Here is an 11,040-nt window from a genome sequence, read left to right on the forward strand (position 1 = left end):
TCCTGAAAGAGAGAAATTTTCAGCCATGAATACTATACCCATTAAAGCTATCCTTCATATATGAAGGAGAAATAAAAACATTAACAGATACAGAAAAGACGAGGGAATTTATCATCAGAAAACCTCGACTCCAGGAATTATTAAGGGGGTTCTCCAATCAGATACAAAGAACAAAAAATAACAGAGCCACAAATAAAAGCTCCAAGAAGAACACAATAAAACCAAATTTAAACTGTGATAACAACAAAAAAAGGGGGGAGAGGATGGAGATTAACAGTAGCAAAAAACAATGGAGTGCAAAAGTACTCACAAGATAGCGCACTACAATGAAGTGGGTAGGAACCCTTTTCGTTACTTAATGGTAACCTCCATTGAAAAAACCACCACAGAAGCACATGAGACAAAAAAGATAGCAACAGAGGAAAGATGTATGGAATACAACCAAATAAAAACAAAAGATAGAAAAATGAAAGAGAAGGATCAAACAAGATACAAAACTAACAGAAAGCAATCTATAAAATGGCAATAGGGAACTCACAAGTTTCAATAATTACACTAAATGTAAACAAATTAAACTCACCAATAAAAAGGCACAGAGTAGCAGAATAGATTAAAAAAGAAAATCCAACTGTATGCTGCCTACAAGAAACTCATCTAAGCAACAAGAATAAAAACAGATTCAAAGTGAAGGGCTGGAATACAATACTCCAAGCAAATAACATCCAAAAAAAAAAACAAAAAAAAAAACAAAAAAAAAACAGGCATAGCAATACTTATATCTGATTATGCTGACTCCAAGACAGCAAAAATACTCAGAGACAAAGATGGTCATTTCATAATGGCTAAGGGGACACTGAATCAAGAAGATATAACAATTCTTAATATATATGCACCAAACCAAGGAGCACCAAAATATATAAGAAAGCTACTTATTGACCTTAAAACAACAATTGACAAAAATAAAATCATACTTGGAGACCTCAATACACCGCTGACTGCTCTAGATCGGTCATCCAAACAGAGAATAAATAAAGATATATTGGCCTTAAAGGAAACACTAGAGCACCTGGATATGATAGACATCTACAGGACACTTCATCCCAGAGTGACAGAGTATACATTTTTCTCCAGATACATGGATCATTCTCAAGAATTGACCATATGTTGGGCCACAAAAACAACATCAGCAAATTCAGAAAAATTGAAGTTGTACCAAGCATATTTTCTGATCACAAAGCCTTGAAACTAGAATTCAACTGCAAAAAAGATGAAAAAAATCCCTCAAAAATATGGAAACTAAACAACATACTTTTAAAAAATTAATGGGTCAAAGAAGAAATAAGCGCAGAGATCAAAAGATATATACAGAGCCTGACCTGTGGTGGCGCAGTGGATAAAGTGTTGACCTGGAAATGCTGAGGTCGCCAGTTCGAAACCCTGGGCTTGCCTGGTCAAGGCACATATGGGAGTTGATGCTTCCAGCTCCTCCCCCTTCTCTCTCTCTGTCTCTCTCTCCTCTGTCTCTCTCCTCTCTAAAAATGAATAAATAAAATAAGAAAAGAATTTTAAAAAGTTAAAAAAAAGATATATACAGACAAATGAAAATAACAATATGACATATCAGAATCTATGGAATGCGGAAAAACAGTGATAAGAGGGAAGTTCATATCACTTCAGGCATATATGAACAAACAAGAGAGAGCCCAAGTGAACCACTTAACTTCACACCTTAAGGAACTGAAAAAAGAAGAACAAAGACAACCCAAAACCAGTCGAAAAAGGAAATAATAAAAATTAGAGCAGAAATAAATGAAATAGAGAACAGAAAAACTATAGAAAAAATTAATAGAACAAGGATCTGGTTCTTTGAAAAGATCAACAAAATTGACAAACCCTTGGCAAGACTTGCCAAGGAAAAAAGAGAAAGAACTCATATAAACAAAATATAAAATGAAAGAGGAGAAATCACTGCAGACATCATAGATATACAAAGAATTATTGTAGAATACTATGAAAAACTTTACACAACTAAATTCAACAACCTAGAAGAAATGGATAAATTCCTAGAACAATACAACCTTCGTAGACTGAGTCAAGAAGAAGTAGAAATGGAAAATAGCAGACCTATTAGTAGAGAAGAAATAGAAAAAACCATTAAAAACCTCTCCAAAAATAAAAGTCCAGGCCCAGACGGCTATACTAGCGAATTTTATCAAACATTTAAAGAAGACTTATTTCCTATGCTACTGAAAGTCTTCCAAAAAATTGAAGAAGAAGCAATACTTCCAAACACATTTTATGAGGGCAACATAACCCTCATACTGAAACCAGGCAAAAATGGCACAAAAAAAGAAAACTACAGACCAATATCTCTAATAAATACAGATGCTAAAATACTAAACAAAATACTAGCAAATCGAATACAACAACTTATTAAAAAATAATACATCATGATCAAGTGGGATTCATCCCAGAATCTCAAGGCTGGTTCAACATGCGTAAAACAGTTAACGTAATACATCATATCAAGAAAACAAAGAACAAAAACCACATGATCTTATCAATAGATGCAGAAAAGGCATTCGATAAAATATAACACAATTTTATGTTTAAGACTTTCAACAAAATGCATATAGAAGGAAAATATCTCAACATGATAAAGATCATATATGATAAACCATCAGCTAACATCATACTAAATGGCACAAAACTGAAGGCATTCACCCTTAAATCAGGAACAAGACAGGGTTGTCCACTCTCTCCAATCTTATTTATTTTGGTGCTAGAGGTTCTAGCCAGAGCAATCAGACAAGACAAAGAAATAAAAGGCATTCATATCAGAAAAGAAGAAGTAAAGGTATCACTTTTTGCAGATGATATGATCCTATACATCGAAAACCCCAAAGAATCCACAAAAAGACTACTAGAAACAATAAGACAATACATAAGGTCGCAGGATACAAAATTAACATACAGAAGTCCATAGCCTTTCTATATGCCAACAATGAAACATTTGAGAATGAACTCAAAAACAATCCCCTTCACGATTGCAACAAAAAAATAAAAAACAGGAATAAACATAACAAAGAATGTAAAGGACTTATATAATGAAAACTAAAAACCATTGTTAAGGGAAATCGAAAAAGATATAATGAGATGGAAGAATATTCCTTGTTCTTGGTTAAGAAGAATAAATATAATCAAGATGGCCATATTACTCAAAGCAATGTACAAATTTAATGCAATTCCCATCAAAATTCCAATTACATTTTTTAAAGAAATGGAACAAAAAATCATCAGATTTATATGGAACTATAAAAAACCCCGAATAGCCAAAGCAATCCTAAAGAAAAAGAATGAAGCTGGGGGCATTACAATACCTGACTTCAAACTATATTATAGGGCCATGACAATCAAAACAGCATGGTATTGGCAGAAAAATAGACACTCAGACCAATGGAACAGAATAGAAAACCCAGAAATAAAACCACATGTATATGATCAAATAATCTTTGATAAAGGGGCCAACAACACACAATGGAGAAAAGAAAGCCTCTTCAACAAATGGTGCTGGGAAAACTGGAAAGCCACATGCAAAAAAATTAAACTAGACTACAGTTTGTCCCTTTGTAATAAATTAATTCAAAATGGATCAAAGATCTAAATATAAGACCTGAAACAATAAAGTACATAGAAGAAGAAATAAGTTCTAAACTCATGGACCTTGGTTTTAAAGAGCATTTTATGAATTTGATGCCAAAGGCAAGAGAAGTGAAGGCAAAAATTAATGAATGGGACTACATCAGACTAAGAAGTTTTTGCTCAGCAAGAGAAACTGATAACAAAATAGACAGCCAACTAAATGGGAAATGATATTTTCAAACAACAGCTCAGATAAGGGCCTAATATCGAAAATATACAAAGAATTCATAAAACTCAACAACAAACAAACAAACAATCCAATAAAAAAATGGGAAGAGGATATGAACAGACACTTCTCCCAGGAGGAAGTACAAATGGCCAACAGATATATGAAAAGATGCTCATCTTCTTTAGTTATTAGAGAAATGTAAATTAAAACTGCAATGAGATACCACCTCACACCTGTTCAATTAGCTATTATTAGCAAGACAGGTAATAGCAAATGTTGGAGAGGCTGTGGAGAAAAAGGAACCCTCATCCACTGTTGGTGGGAATGTAAAGTAGTACAACCATTATGGAAGAAAGTATGATGGTTCCTCAAAAAACTGAAAATAGAACTACCTTATGACCCAGCAATCCCTCTACTGGGTATATACCCTGAGAACTCAGAAACATTGATATGTAAAGACACATGCAGTCCCATGTTCATTGCAGCATTGTTCATAGTGGCCAGGACATGGAAACAACCAAAAAGCCCTTCAATAGATGACTAGATAAAGAAGATGTGGCACATATACACTATGGAATACTACTCAGCCATAAGAAATGATGACATCGGATCATTTACAGCAAAATGGTGGGATCTTGATAACATTATACGAAGTGAAATACGTAATTCAGAAAAAACTGCATTATTCCATATGTAGGTGGGATATAAAAACGAGACAAAGAGACTTTGATAATAGTGTGGTGGTTACGGGGGGTGAGGGGAGAGGGAGAAGGAAAGAGGGAGGGGGAGGGGCACAAAGAAAACTAGATAGAAGGTGACAGAGGACAATCTGACTTTTGGTGATGTGTAAGCAACATAATTGATTGACAAGATAACCTGGACATGTTTTCTTTGAACATATGTACCCTGATTTATTGATGTCACCCTAGTATAATTAATAAAAATAAAAAAAATTAAATCAAAACAGTTATCAAAAAACTCCCAACAAAGAAAAGCCCTGGGCCAGATGGCTTCACAAGTGAATTCTACCAAATATTCAAAGAAGCACTAACTCCTATCCTGCTCAAGCTATTTCACACAATTCAAGAGAAAGGGAGACTTCCAAGTTCCTTTTATGAGGCGAGCATAGTTCTGATTCCAAAACCAGGCAAAGACAACACAAAGAAAGAAAATTATAGGCCAATATCGCTGTTGAATATAGATGCTAAAATCCTCAACAAAATGTTAGCAAACCGGATCCAACAATATATGGAAAAAATCATACACCATGATCAAGTGGGATTTAATGTGAGGTGGCAAGGCTGGTACAATATTTGCAAATTAATCAATGTGATTCATCACATAAACAAAAGGAAGGAGAAAAACCACATGATAATTTCAATAGATGCAGAAAAAGCATTTGATAAAATCCAGCACCCATTCATGATCAAAACTCTCAACAAAGTGGGAATACAGGGAACATACTTCAAAATGATAAAAACCATCTATGACAAACCCATAGCCAACAACATACTCAATGGGCAAAAATTAAAAGCAATCCCTTTAAGATCAGGAACAAGGCATGGGTGCCCCCTTTCACCACTCTTATTCCACATAGTCCTGGAAATCCTAGCCACAGCAATTAGACAAGAAGAAGAAATAAAAGGCTTTCAAGTTGGAAAAGAAGAAGTAAAACTATCATTATTTGCAGATGATATAATATTGTATTTAGAAAACCCTAAAGTCACAGTCAAAAAACTACTGAACTTGATAAATGATTTCAGCAAAGTGGCAGGATATAAAATTAATACTGAGAAATCAGAGGCATTTTTATACACAAGCAATGAACCGTCAGAAAGAGAAATTAAGGAGACAATCCCCTTTACTATTGGAACCAAAAAAAATTAAGTACCTAGGAGTACATTTAACCAAGGAGACTAAAGACTTGTACTCGGAAAATTATAAAACTTTGATAAAAAAAAACGAGTGAAGATACAGACAAGTGGAAGTATATACCGTGCTCATGGTTAGGAAGAATAAACATCATTAAAATGTCTATATTACCCAAAGCGATTTATAAATTCAATGCAATACCAATTAAAATACCAATGACTTACTTTAAAGATATAGATCACATATTCCAAAAATTTATATGGAACCAAAAGAACACGAATAGCCTTAGCAATCTTAAAAGAAAAGAATAAAGGTGGAGGTATCACACTTCCTGATATCAAGTTATACTACAAGGCCATTGTACTCAAAAAAGCCTGGTATTGGTATAAGAACAGGCATATAGATCAATGGAATAGAACAGAGAACCCAGAAATATACCCACAGCTCTATGGACAACTGATATTTGACAAAGGAGGTAAGGGCATACGATGGAGTAAAGACAGCCTCTTTAATAAATGGTGTTGGGAAAATTGGACAGCTACCTGCAAAAAAATGAAACTAGACCACCAACTTACACCATTCACAAAAATAAACTCAAAATGGATAAAAGACTTAAATGTAAGCCATGAAACCATTAGCATTTAGAAGAAAACATAGGCAGTAAGTTCTCTGACATCTCTCGCAGCGATATATTTGCTGATTTATCTCCATGGGCAAGTGAAATAAAAGACAGGATAAACAAATGAGACTATATCAAACGAAAAAGCTTTTGCACAGCTAAAGACAATAAGAAGAGAATAAAAAGACAAACTACACAATGGGAGAACATATTTGACAATACATTTGATAAGTGATTAATAACCAAAATTTATAAAGAACGTGTAAATCTCAACATCAGGAAGATAAACAATCCAATCAAAAAATGGGCAAAAGAAATGAATAGACACTTTTCCAAAGAGGACATGCAGATGGCCAATAGGCATATTAAAATAGGCTCAACATCACTAATCATTAGAGAAATGCAAATTATAACCACAATGTGATATCACCTCACACCAGTCACAATGGCACTCATTAACAAAAGAACACAGAATAACAACACAGGATGTGGAGAAAAGGGAACCCTCCTGCACTACTGGTGGGAATGCAGAATGGTGCAGCCACTGTGGAAAACAGTATGGAGATTCCTCAAGAAATTAAAAATTGAACTGCCTTTTGACCCAGCTGTCCCACTTTTAGGAATATACCCCAAGAATACCATAGAACTGTTCCAATAGGAGAAATGCACCCCCATTTTTTGGCAGCATTGTTCACAATAGCGAAGATCTGGAAACAGCGCAAGTGTCCGTGAGTGACAAGTGGATTAAAAAGCTTTGGTACAGGCCTGACCTGTGGTGGTGCAGTGGATAAAGCGTCAACCTAGAAATGCTGAGGTTGCTGGTTCAAAACCCTGGGCTTGCCTGGTCAAGGCACAAATGGGAGTTGATGCTTCCTGCTCTTCCCCCCTTTTCTCTCTCACTCTCTCTCCCCTCACTATAATGAATAAATTAAAAAAATTAAAAAAAAAAAAAAAGCTTTGGTACATATATACTATGGAATACTATTCAGCCATAAGAAATGATGACATCGGATCATTTACAATAACATGGATGGACCTTGATAACATTATATGGAGTGAAATAAGTAAATCAGAAAAAACTAAGAACTATATGAACCCATACATAGATGGGACATAAAAATGAGACTCAGAGACATGAACAAGAATGTAATGGTAACAGAGGCGGGGGGGGGGGTAGGGCGAGGAAGGAGAAAGAGGGGGTGGGGTGAATGGAGGGGCACAAAGAAAACCAGATAGAAGGTGACGGAAGACAATTTGACTTTGGGTGAGGGGTATGCAACATAATCAAATGTCAAAATAATCTGGAGATGTTTTCTCTGAACATATGTACCCTGATTTATCAATTTCACTGCATTAAAATTAATAAAAATAAGGAAAAAAAAGAAAGAAAAATGTAAGATGAACTTCATACTTTATTTGTCATATCATAAAATAAGGATGCTACTCAGACTATTAGTGTCATCTTAAAAGAACGCCAGGGCCAAAATGAACAAATTGTCTTGTCGTAAACAAGATGACTTGAATATCTGTAAGTATAATAGTTGCAATAAATTGCAAGACATCAAAGATGATTAAATCCATGAGTTCACAAAATATATTTAAGTACATGTATATGCACACATATTATATACATAATATATAAATACAACCATATATAGTCTTCAAAGAAAGTAAGGGATTGTATTATCTTTTAAAACTTTAAAAAAGATAAAGATCCAAGATATTATTTTGCATTTCCTATGCAAAGTGTACCTTAGTACAACTAATCATTGTTGAAGGGGAAATGTCTTTTTGCAGAAGCATATCAGCTAAAAATTGAAGTAATAATTTATCTTTTCAATGCCTAATAAATTAATAGATCTACACAATGATTGTCACTGGTTGTTAACATTACAAAAAAGAAGAGAAAAAGAGATTATTTATTCCTAAATGTAATCTATACCAACACCACCTAAAAAGTTGTATAGATAGAAAAGCCAGCATAAATCTCCATACATCTCTAATTTTGAATACAAATTTTTTTTGTTTGTTTGTAATTTTCTGAAGCTGGAAACGGGGAGAGACAGTCAGACAGACTCCCGCATGCGCCCGACCGGGATCCACCCAGCACGCTCACCAGGGGCGACGCTCTGCCCACCAGGGGGCGATGCTCTGCCCCTCTGGGGCATCGCTCTGCCGCGACCAGAGACACTCTAGCGCCTGGGGCAGAGGCCAAGGAGCCATCCCCAGCGCCCGGGCCATCTTTGCTCCAATGGAGCCTTGGCTGCGGGAGGGGAAGAGAGAGACAAAGAGGAAGGGCGGGGGTGGAGAAGCAAATGGGTGCTTCTCCTATGTGCTCTGGCCGAGAATCGAACCTGGGTCCCCCGCATGCCAGGCCAACGCTCTACCGCTGAGCCAACCGCCCAGGGCCTGAATACAAATTTATAAAAAAAAATAGAGAAGACAAATATTATTAGAAGATGAAGTTAGAAAAGTTAGAACTGAGGAAAACATTCTAGGACAATCCCATTTCTTCAACAAATACTTGAAGTAAAAGACAGAGACAGACAAAAAAAGAGAAGGTAATTTATAGATTAAACAAATCAGAAAGATTTATCATCTCTTAATTTATGAATGTTATTGAAATTCTAATTCAATAAACAAAATAAAAACAAAGTGAAAATAGTAAATAATTGAGGAAATGCAAACATGTTAACATCTTGATATTAAATAATTGTTTTTAACATTTTCAGGTGTAATAATGTTATTGAATATGCAAAAAATATTACTTAGACACATTTCTGAAAAGTTTACAGACAAACAATGTGCAGAGACCACATCTCCAATATAGTCTTTGGTTGCCCAAATCTCATTTGGAAAAGGAGAATAAACTTGAAGAAAGAGATTTTTCGAGTTAATAGTTTGAACTGCAGTATGAGTTCAAGTGCGGTGGGAAATTATAATCAAGAAGAGGTTTAAGTGGCATGAATGGAGAGGTTTAAGAGCTTTCTTATCATTAGATAGGTAAGGATAGGTGGGTTGAAGGGAGGACTTTGAGATTTTGTCAATTAGGTAATTTTTTAAAAAGCTACATTAGAGTACATGAATTGTAGTATGTAAAATTTGACCTCGCTAAACATAAAAGAGGCAAAAAATCAGCAGTAATAGACTTTCTATTTTTTTCTCAGAATAAAATCTGCTATGAGTTTTACGACTTAATTTAGACCTAATTTAATTTATTTTCACATCTGTCTGCCTGTGAAGGAGTCAGCTTTTGACAGTGAAAATCTGATGCAACTGTATCTATTTCAGCATCAGTCTGACCATCAAAGGCCAGGAGAGGCTCGCCTCTTCTAAGGCCTTTGTTTTAATCAGTCTGGGTGGTTAGCTTTGAATTGGTTTTGTCATCTTGCTGTGAGGCTCACAAGCAACTCTCATTAAAAGTTCTGCTGATGCTAATTTTTAGATCAGCAAGTTTGGAAGACTGTGTTTAATGTAGTTCATGTATTTTGGAGCTTTGCGTCTTCTCTACCTCTCCATGGTCAGATCCGTTTTACAGCCAGCTAGAAAAAGAGTACTGAAGTAATTGCTCATAAAACGGAAGTCTCCCATCTCTATTTGCTCCTCAAACACAATGGCAGAAAGAATATATTCATTGTCTTTTCTCTTTGCTTCATCTGGCTTTCCAGTGACTTGTTAGGTGTGACCCAGCAAGTGGCCAGTGTGTCTGGCTGCAGTTCAGGTGCTGCAAATCACTATGGACTCCTGAGTAACTGATTTGCAAGGGTGTAAGTAAAGTTCAATAAATGAAGCTAAAGCCTCAAGTAGCTTGTTGTTTGGAAAATCTTGGACTCTTTTGAGAGCTTGGTGATTTCCCATTGCCACTAGATGTCCCTGTGTGGCTTTTCTTTTGGTCATCAGTGCTGCATGCTCGGCAAGTTATTTCTGCTCTACTGGATAGGAGAAAGTTCTCCAGTCTTTGAATAGACAGTGGACAGTGGACTATCATCCAAACTGTGACCCTACCTACCTTGGCCCTAGTACACTGATTTAGAGTAGGCCATGGCAAAGCTGAAAATTACTCTGAGATTGCACAAGAATTGGGACTATCTCTATAGAGGTCCTTGGGTTCTTTCTTACATGAATTCATGAAACTTTCCCCACCTCTTAATCCACACTTAATAGCCTACACCAAAGCTTTTCAAACTACGTAGAATAAAGGACTAGTTTTTGAAAAATCTCTTTGCACTTCTGATCTCTTGCAGACCAGGTTTTATTGCGCATGACCGATTTGCAGTTTGCCTCACATGTAACTCACTATGTGAGTCTGTTAACACCCAAACTGGATATTTCCTGTTTAATGAAATGAAGTTACCTAGTATGTGCTTGGACGTGACCCTGTGTAGCAATGCCAACTGACTATAAAAGTTTTTTCTGTATTTGTTAGTTTGTTTTTATTTTGTTTCTTTGGTATTTTCTGTTTATTAGATGCCACATATGAGTGAAATCATATGGTATTTGTCTGACTCCCTTATTTCACTGAACATAATTTTCAGATCCATCCACGCTGTTGCAAAAGGTAAGATTTTTTTCCTTTTTATGGCTAATGCAGGCTTTATCTTTTTTCAATTTTTTTAAAGATTTATTGATTTTAGAGGAGAGAAGGGAAATACACAAAGACATTGGTTTTGTTGTTCCA

This window comes from Saccopteryx bilineata, chromosome 1, assembly GCF_036850765.1.
Source record: "Saccopteryx bilineata isolate mSacBil1 chromosome 1, mSacBil1_pri_phased_curated, whole genome shotgun sequence".
Classification (NCBI taxonomy): domain Eukaryota; kingdom Metazoa; phylum Chordata; class Mammalia; order Chiroptera; family Emballonuridae; genus Saccopteryx; species Saccopteryx bilineata.